Below are 14,515 nucleotides of genomic sequence, written 5' to 3'. Positions count from 1 at the left end.
CACCGACGAGTCTCTCTGCCCAATTTGCAGTTGCCATTTTATCTCACTTCAGCGTACTTCTCTGTCCTTCGTAACCTGCCGTTTAAGAGCTAAACAGGAAAAGGGACCCGAGCGGTCTCCTCGGCAACGAGCCAAGCCGTGACAAGATGTGACACCACATTTTCGTCGGCGCTGCGAAGAAGTTCATTTTCATGTCCGTCATCTCCTGCTCCTGCCGCTGCCTCGCTGAAGGGCCCACTCAGCCTCCCTCTATTACTGCAGCAAAAGTGAAAAGTAGATGTGTTGTCAGGCCAAAAGTGATAATGGCAGGGGAGGGATGATGGAGGGAGGGAGGGGGGGTTGCCGAATGATCCCAATTGCCCTGCTTTCAGCCGCTGCCACCCCAGCTCCCCCGGCACTAAAGGGTCTACTGACAGATGGGACGGAGCACCGTGGGACAGAGCGGTGAGTTGGCACGAGAAAAAAAAAAAAAACTTAAAATAGGCTTTTTTTTTCTCTGTAGCGCAACCTAAAATATACTAAAAAAAAAATTCCTACAGCACACGTCAAATCCTAGGCCTGTGGGCCGTCCATGAAATTTCATGTGGGCCGAAAAAAGCTTTCAAAAACTCATGCTTGATTTACATTAAATAGCCATGAATTTTTTTGTAAATTGTGATAAATTGAAATATGAATTAAAAATGTAAATTGTTGCTTGACCAAATCCTATTTTCCTATTGAAATAAATGGAAATTCCACTAATCCATTTTCTCCAAAAAAAAACCAAAACATATTTTAATGAGGCAAAATAGCACTCTATAATATTGCACACATACAGTGATGACATAATTAAATGAAATGTGAAAAATTAAACTGACTTTTGTCATTTTTTGCTTCGATTCAGTGGTCATTATTTCGCTCCTTCCGATGCGCTCGCCTTGGCCACCTGGGGGCAGTATATTATGAATATAAAGGGAGTTCTCCAAAATTTTGCATTATTTTAAAAGAAATTATTTGAAAAACTATTATGTCCAGCACAATAAAATTGAACCCTTTGGGGGGTTGAATTCTGAAGATATAAGATTCCAAAATTATTTGCAACATTGATTAATTTTTCCTTGTGTTAGTATTACAAACTAAAGTAAAATCACAAGAGACATCTATGCTTTAAAATGTTTAAGTATTGTACCATGCTTAAAAATTTGGTTGTATAAGCTATATCCAATCCCTTTATAATCTTTGCCTCTCAGCAAACGGGCGAGATACCCCAGGGATCTATCACCGGTCCCGGTGAAGGTCATTACAATGTCATCGCAAAGTCAGCCAGTCCGAGTCCAGGACTATTGCCCTCCGGAGGATCGGCACGTACGGGGCACGGAAGGACGAGGCGAGGGAAAAAGAGACGCGCTGACAGACAGGTGGGGCTAAAAAGCGGAATGTGGAAATAAATGCGCAAGTGGAGGTAATGTACAAGCCTGCCTGTTAGATTTATACCGCAGAGAATTGGCCGGTATAAAGATGCACTTTGTCTTCGGATATGAAAACAAGCCCGGCGCTCACGCGGGGTCCCAGCAGGGGAAATTGCTGTTTTTACATTTCCGAATCATTTTCCCATAAGGGATACGGATAACAAATGAAATACTCAAACCCGTTGTCTGATTTATTCCTTTTATTAGCCACAAATATCAAGCTGGCAGTCAAAGGATGAGTCACCTCATTCAGAGGTGGGACGGGTTGGAGGCTCAAAGCCAATTGGGAGCAGATATGTCGCCTTGCATAAAAAGGCCCGCCCAAAAAAAAAAAATCAGGGAGGAGGTCTTATATGTTTAAACTAGAAAAGTCGTATCCAAAATATGGTCTGGGGGCCATTTGTGGCCCTGTCTACGGTTTTTATTGGCCCATCGCGCATTGGGAAAAAATTAAATAAACTCTTAAATTTACTGGGACTCATTTAAGAGTATGGAGAGTATTCATGTATGTGATATTTTTTTCCAAGGTACTATTGTTTGGGTATCCCTGTACTACAAATTGCAGAACACCTAAGCGGAAAAGTCCCAGCAGTATTGTCACATTCTGCCTTTTCGTTGTAATCCACATTAAATCCACAAGCCGCATTTAAATAATTGCACTCATGTCCCTCACCGCTCCAATCTTCGGCACCGCGTGACCCCGACGACATCGCGTTTAGTTTTTTTTCCCGGCCAGGGAACAGATGCCCAGTTACGTCGGCGGCGGCGTAACACAATGAGCCTCATTAGATATTAGTAATTGACCATTAATGAACTCCTTTCGATAGCTCACTGAGGAATACGCGGCGGGGCCCCTGGGGAGCGTTTGGGGGCTGAAAACAGGGGGGCCCCCGTGGCATTAACATACTCCCAAGGCTACAAGAGGCTTTTAAACGGCCAATCAATAAAGAGCATTAGCTCATCTCTCGCCGTGGACGCGTGCAGACAAGTGAGCAGTCAAGAGGCCTTTTCTTTCCCGATGATGGATGCCGGGAAACACAAGCTGGGAGATCACGTGACTACAAAAGGAAAATATTACCAAAACGATCTTTTGTTGTCGTTACTTTGCATAGGCAAGACAACATCAACAGCATAAGCGCAGCTGTAAAACGGCGCAAGGCAAGGGCGTCGCAAATATCATGTGACATTTACAGTACATTACAGAACGCCGGAGCCGGGACCTTGCCGGCGCCGAGCGATTTTATTCTTAATTTTCTCATTTGCGTTATATGGCACAATGAAATGGATATCATGGCGTACAAATACCATCCGCCCTTGAAGGCGGCGTCATAAACGGCTCAAGCCCACCACGGAGGGAAATTTATGGCTACGGCGTCGTCACAGCAAAGTACTCGGTAAAATTTCATTGTAACTTTCAGGGAAATAAATAAATGTGGCCCTTGACCTTGAGGAATTGAACACCAGACGTCGGGCCATCTCCGCTTCAGGCTAAAGATAGGTGTCCCACCTTCACCTGCACTTTGCCCGGACCCCCCTGAGATTTGTGTGGCTCTTCTCTTTGTCTCCGCTAAGACCGCCGACAACCCTTTTAAGGGAGAATGATGGAAGAGAGCAGAAAATGTGAGGGATGGCCGCTTGGAAATTAGATAAAGGGAATTCAAGACTATGATCGAGACTCTTACAAGTGTTGGGTCGCCCAAATTGTGCGAGCTAAACTAGCTCAAACACTGTACAGTATACACGTATAAATATATATAATATACAAAAATACTACCAATCATAACAAATGTGAATGTGTTCCTGAACTAAAGTCAGCAACGGCCCTCAGACTCCGAATTGAAATTGACAGCGTTCTAAACGAGACGCATTCAAACATTTTAATAACCCCGCCGAGTGACGACTTCAATTAGCTTTTATGAATATTTTCCTCGAGGAGCGCCGTCATCGCCGCCGCCGAAGGGAATTTAAAAAAGATCATTTAACATCGCGCCGCCATTATTCTTGAAAATGAGGAGTTATTTTTACTCGCCTCTTCGTGCGATTAGCTCCCTAGCTTGATTCGCACGCCATTAAATGACCATCTCGGAAAATGGCTGCCGTTTGATTGAGAGTAAAATCAGTGTTTGTCTTCCGGATCGGCTGACGAGAGGCGTTTCCCCCTTTTCCTTTATTGACTATCTTGATTACGGCATCGTAAGGTGTCAATAAAGTGACGTGCGAGTTGGCGCTTGAAAACGTCTTTTTACGCCGCAAAGCTATTAAACAAGTCATCCCAACTTCACTTTGTGGAGGGTGAATGTGGGAGTGCAGCCGAGTGTAATGGCTTTAATCTGCCTGTTGTTTGTCTCATGGGCATTAAACACCATCTTGATATGAGTGAGACGACGGTGAACACAGGAGGGGGTCGTCGTAATATTTAATAGGTCATCAAAAGGAATGAGGGCTCGACTGCTGACAATCGCCGGGATGGTTAGGAGAAACCCCGGGAGTTGTCATAGAGTCATTAGCGGAGAGCGAGCGACTCACCCGTCGTTCAAAAAGAGGCAAGAAAGTCATCACCGAGTAAATGTGACAATTCAAAGGAGGCCCATTAGCTGCCGTGGGATTTGATTTGTGTTCCCGCCCTGAAAATAGACTTCATAAAAGTCGATTAGCTCAATTGGGAATGAGGCGGCGGCTGGATTGATCGTGATGGATTGGATTTCGCTTTCAGCGAGCCAATTTAACCTTGGTCAAAGGCTAGCGACTGTTAATGTGACTTGATCGGGTAGGGATCGAGAATTGATTCGAATCGGTCGTGAAAAGTGGAAGATGGGAAATATTTCTTAATTTTGGCGATTTTATTGTGAAAACGTCCGACTTTGGTGATTGCCATTCCGTGTACGGAATAGTTGCGTAGAATGGCTCGAGTCAGAATTTCGATTGTCTTCTCAACTAAAACGATTCCTTGTGAGGATGCAAACAACAAAAATTCAACTGTCACATTCGAGACCGCTCAAACTTTTCCAAGCAGCAAGCTTACACGTCGATTCCCTTCCCGGGAGGCCTCCCCGACCAATTTCTCTTGTTTTCAGACTCGCCCCCGCCCCTCCCTGCCGGAACCCGCAGCGGCCGTCAAAGACGTTCATCCATCCGCCCGGCGTGACTATGACTGATCTGGCCACCAAACGATCAATTTGTATCCCTTGCTGCTCTTTCTCCGTCTGCCGTCTCTCTCCCCTCACTTCATTCTCCTGGCTGTTTTCTTGATGCGCGCAATATGATGAAAAAGCGAGAGTGCTGACACCCGAGCAGTGCCCGAGACGCAATCCTATCAGCGTTTGACCTTGGAACAACGCCTAATTTTTACGTCTAGAAGAAACATTTGCCTTATCAAAAACCGCTTAAGCATGTGTTCCTTGAACTCTTTGTTCTTACGAGTTGGAGAACACTAAATTTCCCACAATCAGGTGACGAAAAATGTCAGCTGATTGCGAGCAGCCTCCGTTCAGGAGTATGTGCGCGTCTCCTTCATTCATTAAGCCGTAATTGGACGTGGTGCTCATCCCGGAACGCAGGGATCCCTTCGAGGCACGGCACGGCGGCATGTTGAGGGAAAAGAGACGTTAATCCGTCCTGTAATTGCGGCGAGCAGACGGCAGGGCCGCGTCCGTGAAAGACATTAGTCACCGCAGTCGGCGAACGTGAACAATAGCGTGCGTGCGCGCGGTTGCTAGCGTATGCGCGCGTCTCTTTCAGACAATTTGTAAGGCCGGCTGTTGAAGACAGGCCGAAGACCGTGGAACAGCTGGAGCCCCTCCGTGATTGATAAACGCGCAGGCAAGCACTTCACCCCCCCTCCGCCGCCGCCGCCAATGAAGACAAAGGCGCCACAATGGCGCCGTCAGTGCGCCGCGGCCTGCGTGTCGTTAAGTGCGGACCACCGACCTGCCTTCGGTCCTCAGCTGGGGGAGTCGAGGTGCCAAGACGGAGGTCGGGACCCTAAGTAATTACCATTTTATGACAAAACGCTTCTTTTGTGCTTGTTATATAATTGATTTTACCTTTCACGGGGAGATCATTATGAAGTGGCTGTGGGAGGCTGAAACTGCAAAAAGGGCATGGGGGGGGCAAGAACACGCGTCTGCAAATATTGCAATGGAGAGTGCGTGTGTATATATATATCTAGATCTAGATCTATAGATCTATAGATATATAGATATATAGAGGTAGATATATATAGATAGATATATATATAGATATAGATATATATAGATATAGATATATATATAGATCTATATATATAGATATATATAGATATAGATATATAGATATATATATATACACACACTCTACATATATATATATATTTTTATTTCTTTATTTTTTTCTTTTATAAACATGCCAACAAAAATAGATACACCCATGCTATCCCCCCCTCATTTTTGTGGCAGAGGTGGAAAAGAGGAGACGCCTCTTTGCTCCCTTGGGAGTCAGGGCCAGCCTTCTCCATATTCAGTCAAGTTCACAAGGAGATATCAATCTCACTTTAAGACTAGCAGACTTCATTTGTTTGCGAGTACGGCAGCACTCACGTGACGGTGCCTATTCTTCAAATCCACTTAAAGTACAAGTTGACACACACACACGCACACGATGCTCGTAGCACGCCCAAAAATGTCCATGTGTATTTTACTAAACAAAAATAGAACTCTAATATTTTACACTATGACAACATACGGTCATGGCATATAATTAAATAGCTTGAAAAGGAATTGCCACATCGTAGCAACTGATTGCGCTGCTATTTCCACTGTGCCTGCTTTGTCCACCTGGGGGCAGTACAAAACCAAAAGACTACCCTTTAATATGCCATTTCAACTTCTCTTCACTCATCAGTACGGCACTAATATTGGGCCTTCAGGATTAGTAATGCTATACTAGCAACCAGACTATCTCTTTAATCGGATTTCAAATTGACGATCAAAGCATCCCGTGCTCACATTGATTGGCGAGAAAAAAAAAAAATGTTGCATTCAAGTTCAACCAGCAAAATGAGTCTGTAGTGATCTGCAAAATTAGCATCTAAGATAAATACGATGAAATGTTCATGTTAATGACACACATTTGTGTTGTAAACTAAAGACGGACATTTCGAGGTTGTTAAGCTCTTTTGTGTTTTTCTCCTCTTGCCGTATTGGCACTTTCTCCCCCGCTGTAATGGCCCCCGTGTGTCAGGTCGGCAACCTGGCTTTGGTTTGGTTTTAGCGAGCCAATGGGCCATGTAGGCCTTTTTGTTCCCCCACAGCGGCGCGTCTGCCCTTACATGTGTTCAGTTGGGCCTACTTTACCCACACTATTGATTGCAGGTGATGTTCTGGACTGGATCCAGCTGACCTTGAAGCGGCGTTAGATGCATCATTGTCTGTGCGAGGCAACCTCCCGAGACCGGGCGGCCATCCGGCCGGCCGCACTTCGCCCGGCGCCAATCTGTCCGCATCGCCACGTTCGGGCCTCGGCATGTATGTAAGCACGCGGCGGATATTGCGCCACTTCCTGCGCTTTTTTTCCCCGCCGCTTTCCGCTAATGAGAAATCTTAATATGCAATCATGTTAACATTGGGTCTAATTTGCGGCGCGGTGCATCTTTGTTTGCGCACACACCTCAAAGCAATTGATGGATATCCAATGAGACGCCGAGTGGCTGCCAAGAGGAGTTAGCCGGTGCGGCTCGTGACACATCGCCGAGGCTGGCGGGAAGTACGCCTTAAATTAATTAACAACGGACCTCTTGTAGCTGCTCACTTCTGTAAACAAACATTTTAATATGCGGTAATTAATTAAATCTGCCAAGCTCCTCTGCCCCCTCCCATAGATCTTCCTTGGGTGTTACTTTGCCCGTCTTGTTAGAGTTTATTGTGTGCAAAGCGGGATGAGGCAATGTCCCGTCCCTCCAAGGAGCTCCACTTAAAAACGTCTTGCATGAAAAAATTCTTTCGGATGTTTACACAGCGGAAGAACTTTTCAGGAAAAAAATGGCTCTTCTATTTATAAAGTTTTTACATTAATTTTGTAAATGTACCTCAAAGCTTTTTTTTATTTATTAAAATGGAACAAAAACTTCTGTTTTTGCAGGGCTGGAACGGATTAATGATGTTTCCATTCATTTCAATGGGAACATTGATTTGATACTTAAATGAATTGAATTGCAAGCAGAATCAACGTCAAATTAATTCATAAGTGAAGGTAACGCTATATTTATTATATTTTTATTGATTTTATCTTTATTATATTTATTTTATTATTTATAAGAGACACGTTTGGGCACTGCTTCAAGATAAGACGAGTTAGTGTACACAAACTAAGAAATAACTAAGGAATTTAAAATCCTCTTTTGCCTTTGACTGATGTGTTTACATCCACTTTTCAGCATGAGTGTGTGTTTGTCTTATTACAAGTTAAACGCATTGTGCATTTCTTCTTTAAGTTTTCCCAAAGATCAGCCAAAAAAGGGGATTTTCATGATTTATAAAAAAGAAATAATGAGAAAATAGATAATATGAAAAGCATTAAATTGAGTTTACAGTAAGTACAGAATCAGTTCAAGTAGATTAAGAGAAAAATTGAGAAATCCCTCAATGCAAATTGGAGAAACGAGGCATTATTGAGTCCAATCTGCAGCCGGCGTGGACTAAAACACTGCCAAATGGATTATGATTTATTTGGCCCAGATTTCTTATTCAAGATAAATAAATCTGAGCCCTCCAAATAAATCCCTCAAATTATCTACAGTGGGTAGTTTTGCATTTATCAGAGATGAAGAAGAGGGCCGAGGGGGAGGCGAAAAAAAAGTGTTGCATGAGTTTATGGAAATCCACGTTAGCGGGGGAATAAATGTGGACTCAAGGGGCATCGCTGCACAGGTAAGCTGCTTTTGGAGGGTTCATGTAAATCCTAAAAGTCCAAAAGTCAATTACTGGGCCATCTCAAGCGTGCGTTACTTGAAAGACTCGGATGTTTTATTGAAGAGAGGCTTTAATTCGCGAACGGGCCTTCCCTTTCATGCAGCTTGGAGAGGGAGAGAGAGAGCGAGCAGGCGGGCGAGGGAGCGAGGCGCCTCCTTGGGATGCCCAGTGTCATGTGTCACACACACACATTGAAAAAAGAGAGCGCCAACACACACTAATGCTCAAAAACAACTCTCAGGTGGTCCGCTTCACTCCACCGGTCACCCTCAGCACACACACACACACACTCAACAAACACACACAAGGCCTTCTCAATGTAGACCACACAGACGAAAGAAGAAATTTGAGGCAACGTCTTTTCCTCTATGCCATGGACGGGCAACTTAAATGCTGGAGGGGGGGGGGGTCACAATTTTTTTTCTCTGTGCTATGAAGAGGAGGGATTGACAAAACAAAAGTGATATTTTAAATATGGGCAAAATACATTATTTTAATATGATTAAAACACACAAAACTGCTCAACAAGCAACCGACTAAAAATAAATTTTGGGGTTTGTTTCTTTAGATGAACTCAATCGCAAAATTTTAATATTAATGAGGTGATGCTTGTCATGAATCATTCTAAATCCTCATAAAAAAAAAAATTCAGCCAACTCAGTGTTGTAGTGTAGGCCAGTAGAAGACCGAGCGCAAAATGTCTACCATCTAGTGGTGATTGTGGATATTACAACTTAAAACTAAGGTTGGCCACTGCAAATTTGCTCATGGATTTGCATGATTGCCCTTTTTTTTTTTCTTTTATTCCCTCCTCTTTGAAGCCTCATTTTTATGGAAAATGCATTCAATCATATTGAATAAAGATTATTTGGGGGGGATTTTTACTCTAATTTTTTTTTCCGCAATACATATCGCGTAAAGCCTATTCAAAATGATGAAGCAATTATGCCATCAGGCTAACAAAATAATTAAATAAAAATGCTGAGCAAAAAAACTTCATTTGAACTTTTTTACGCATGCTAATCACTTCCATCTCATTTTCCGATTCATCCTAATTGTGATTATTAATATTCTGGTGAATGTGACGCCATCCCGCCACAATAAAACACATCTCTAATGTCTCCGCAGCTGGAGTGGAAGCACACGGCGACTTGTTTTTTTTCCACTGTGATTAGCCCGAGTGTGCTGCTCATACACAAATGGAAATGGGATGTGCATGCATGAGTGTACCCCGAACCCCCGTCTTACCCCGCCCCACCCTTTTTTCCTTCTTACCCTCTCACTCCCATCTGTCAAGACAATAGATGTGAATCTTTAATCCATGAGCAGCCATTGAGGAGGTGGGAATTACAAATTACAGATGTTTTACTGTGGCTTCGCCTCCCGCCGGCAGCCCGCTCGCTTTTCTCATTCTGACATTTCTCGCGTGATGTTTGCAAACTAAAAAAGGTGTTCGCAGCGACGCCGCGACCATCTGACACTCATCATTTGGTGATCAAACCCTCGCTGGCTTTGAATTTGAAAAGATGGCAAGAGAAGATGATGACGCGGGCTTGGCCAAAATTCCAACAAAGCATCTCGGCGAAAAACAATTACAACACGTTACGACAACCGGGAGCCCGAAATTTCCAAGAGCCTTCAAAAAACTCCTAAAAACGAATGAATAAAGTGTTCTTCAATTTCAAGTTCCAGAGTAGAAATCATGTTCATCCGGAACATCACAACACAAACACGTCAGCCGTGATGGGAATAGATGACGGGCACAGGCTGGTGCACACAATGGCCTCTGTGTGTGTGTGTGTGGGGTGGGGGGGGTTAGGCTTATTTAAAGTTCAGGCTACGAGCGAGTCTCACGCCGAACAGCAGGAAGGGGAGGGGCGCTGGAAATGCAGGTGAGAAGAGACAGGAAGTCATCGTTTGCAGGTTGGTCAACATTAGTTTGACCTCCCTGACACATTTCTTTAGCCCTCAGGCTGAGTCGACGCCAATGAAGCAGTCTAATGGACAATCTAGCCACAAACATCCCTCTCATCCCCTTATGAGCAAAAATCACTACACTGGTCGCAAAAAGTTACAAAAAAATATAAGTAATGTCATTTAATGGCTTTTCCAATGGGAAAAAGATATTTGAGATGAGAGATGTTTGTGTTTCATCATCAAATAATTCTTGTCACTTGGGGTGCTCCCACCCCCCTTTTCATGCAATGGACTATTCCATCTTCAACTCCAATTTGATTCAGCAGGCCAATAGCAATTAGCAAGACAAAATTGTCGACTCCTGGTAAAGAAAATAAAGTTATCCCGGTGGAACGGAGAAGATGATAATAATACTTGTGTTTCAACTTTTTACCCAACCCCCTCCCCGGAATGAAACATTCTCTCCCAAGGATCCACTTGAACTAGTCCAATGAATAATAATGTTCACGTGCCATAAAGGTTCGACATCAAAAAAAAAAAAAGTACTGTGCAATCGACTTTTGAAGCACAGTAACAGCAAGTGTGGGAGTATTTTAAAAGTTTGCCACCGTATCCATTTGGGGTCTTTGGTCCAGTGACGGTCTTATAGCCACTGCTGAACTTCAAGCATTATAAAGAATCTTTTAACACAAAATGTTTGTTAAATAGCCGATAGAGAAGCAATAATCTTTTAATGTTGTATTATACGGCCTTCGCACGCTCTGCCGTTCTTGTGGACATTGTAATATTGCATTTTTACTGGTTACTCATCTGTTAATGTTCCAGTTACTGAGGTTTATCTTCTGCCTGGAACTATTTTGTGCCCCTCCCCGACACCCAGCCCCCTTTACACTGTTAAACACACATACACACACACTCCAAGTTTGGTCTCAGCATCTCTGAGGCACTTGACTGAAAAGGAAAGAAAAAAGAGCATCTCGTTTTTACAGCTATAGCAAGTGTATTTGTTAATAGATTAATGAGTGTGATATTGTCATAAAGAATATTATTTACCATGTAATTGTTCGTTTTATATCACGATGTAGTGTATTTTTGTCACTTCCACACGACACAAAAATATTCATATGGGCCACTGCGAAAGTCTCAAGTGATTTGGATCAAATTGTGAAGTGTTATTTATTAATCATGCAAGTACAGTAAATAAGTAAAAATGTGTTTTTTTTGCCAAACTGGGGGGGGGGGGGGGGGTGTTGTAATCAGCTCACTGGAGCAAACCTGTTCCTTTTTTTTTTTATGTGTGTGCCTAAACCATTCGTTGTGGATGATCGCTCAAAAAAAAAAAAAAAAGATCCATGCAGACAACCGGAGCTCCGCGAGAAGCATGACGTCCATGCCGGGGAGGGCGCGCGGGAGGCCGGGCAGACGTAGTGGGCTGCATCGGGGGGGACGCACCATTAGACAAGGGAGAACCGTGCCTCGCTTGCGCCGCTCGATCAGGTAGGAAACGCCGCCTCGCCTCTTTCGTCACACTGGCATACTGAATGCGTCATCATGTATGCTACATTTGCATTAACTAGCCTTTTTTAAATTTCTATTTTGGGATGTTGACTTTGCCCGTTCAAATGAGAAACACTTTACAAGAAATAGTTATCTAAAATTCAATGTAAACAAATATTGATATGGTGTAATTGGGAAAAACATAACTCGCAGTCATCGGTTTTGGGAGGTGAGGATTGAAAAATCAATGCATAATGATGCATAATTATGACAAAATTTAAAAGCAAGTGGCAAAATCAATCCGCGCTGGTGTCGAGGATGTGCACTCGAATTGAAAGGCACACAAGCAGTGGTGGAGGTGTTTGTCTTGTGTTTGCGCTGGTTTTGAGGAGGGCCAATTCAGCCAACTTCCTGCTATTCAATCAAAATATTAGGAGGAGCACCTCCCATTTCAATCAATCAATCAATCAATTCCATAGGCCTGCCTCATGGCCGTTGCTCATTCATATCATTCATAATAAAAATGCACGAGGGTGCCGGATGTTTGGCTGGCAAAATTTTGCTGCGTGGGTGTGAATGAATCAAGAAGATACAAATATTAAATGTGTGTGTGTGTGGGGGGGGGGGGGGGGGGGGGGGTATTGATGAGTGATATGTGCGTCACAGGCACAGGTTTGTCAAAACAGAAGATTTGTTTTCTCTCCTCGTGGAAATGTGAAGTCTTATCAGCATCACAAATCAATATGGAGGGAAAGAAATATCTGTGGTGGGGGTATCATCTAAATTTGGATGAAACGAATGAGTTGTTAATGAGTGCGGCGTTTTGTTTGGGTGTGGTTGGCGGATTTTGTTGAGGGCGGACTGGCAGGAAAAAGTCAGGGACGGGGGGGGCGCGTTAGATGTGTGCGTGTGTGTGTGTGTTGGGGGGGGAGGGGGCCAGCATGCTGTGGGGCAAGATGTGCACTGACGTGTGAAATTAAGCCCATGGTGCTACATATTGTACCAGAAGCTCCTAACACCCCCAACACTGCACCCCCAAACCCCCCCAAAAGAAGAAAAAAAGTAATTTATTACTATTATCATCATCATCATTATTACGTTACTTCTGTATTACTGAACAGAGCCTTGTTAAAAAAGAAACGACTAGTATAGAATCATTATTGAATCACTATTATAATTATTATATAACTATACTCAGTCGTTTTGAGTCTTAAAAAGATCACTACATGAAGAAAGTCTTGAAAAAAAATCATTCAGTCATTATGCAATATTATTCGCGCTTTGCACCTAAATAAATTCAAGTTATAGGGTATGCTAAACTATAACTTTAACGATAACATTAAAGTCACAAAAATATATTACTGTATTATATTTGTAAATTAGATATAGTATAGAGTAGCATATACAAAATAACTTTTATAATTTTTTGCATTGTTATTATTACTATACCAGACACGATAATACTAAATATTACTAAATAATCATAATAATGTTGCTATTAAAGGCTGATGCTGAATAACAATATACTCTTGGAATAATTTACTATAACTATTAAAAAACAGATATAATATAAAGATAAGATAAATAAGTATAAACTACATATTAAATACACAAAAACGGATGTAATACCAAAAAAAACAAATAATAAATGTGTGTAATGAAGCTCTATTACTTCTTTTAAAGTCAAAATAACCCACAAATTGATTCCATATTATCATCATCAATATAAAGAGTTAAAAACGGATTATTGTTTAAATTTTGGCAAAGACAAAATGACACTTAATGACGTCTGTCTGTCATTCTAGTATAGCAACCTTATCATTTCTGCTATTTATTAATTAGGTCACGAATCAATAGCAAAAACTGCTTGGCAACGTTATGGCTAATGCTGATCACGTGAGGTGACGTGTTTATCCTTTTTTTTTTTTTTTTTTAACCCCCTTTGTTCTCCTGATGGATTGAGTCCTAGCGGAAGGGGGTTGTGGTCCGACTACACTAGGTTTACTCGCGAACTTTGACCCGTCCGAGCTGCAAGTGAGTCGCCTGAACGGCTGAACGCGTGCAGACCGGAAAGCTGCTGTGTGAGCGCCATCTACAGGGCACCTCCGCGTATAGTTGCGGAGTGGATGATGATGACAACCAAGATGATGATGATGATGAAGATAATGATGATAGCCTAAAAGTGACTCACAACCTGCAGGCTATACCATGAAAGCCAAGAATAGAATTTGGGGAAAATGTTCTATTTAAATTTATTTTATTTTATTTTTACAAGTCACAATGCTCAGAGCAGAACAAATGGTAACACAGATTTGTTGCATTGTATTTCTTCCTATATCTAGTGCCTCCTCGGTGAATAATTTTAAACTACTTATAATTAATAATGAAAACATTTTTAAAGACTTATATATATTTTTTTGCTCACATCATTTGTATAAGTGCTATTTGTATTTTTTAAATACAACTATAGAGCAGCACGTGTCACTGTCACATTTAATGTATTTTTAATGAGGCGTTACACTGAAAAATATTTAAAGAAAATGTACACTTTTGAACAGTGTACATGCTCATTGCATATTAGGAATATTTATATATTTTTAAAATAAAAGTCATTCAAATGCAAGACACTTGGGCCTATGAATTTTTCCATCTATTAAGTGCATGTGACTTTAGGACCCTGAGAGAAAAAAGGTACCCGTTGACAGGGTT

At 42.3% G+C, this 14,515-nt stretch overlaps 1 long non-coding RNA gene across 1 annotated transcript in view; it reads right to left on the bottom strand.

The window, feature by feature from the left end:
* The window catches only part of LOC119134474, a 44,598-nt gene that overhangs the window by 20,616 nt on the left and 9,467 nt on the right, over positions 1–14,515 (bottom strand). The window lies entirely within an intron of this gene.

The sequence above is a fragment of the Syngnathus acus genome, chromosome 15, assembly GCF_901709675.1.
Source record: "Syngnathus acus chromosome 15, fSynAcu1.2, whole genome shotgun sequence".
Taxonomy (NCBI): Eukaryota; Metazoa; Chordata; class Actinopteri; order Syngnathiformes; family Syngnathidae; genus Syngnathus; species Syngnathus acus.
The sequence above is the reverse complement of the archived record's forward strand: the minus strand, read 5'-3'. Positions and strand labels throughout refer to the sequence as shown.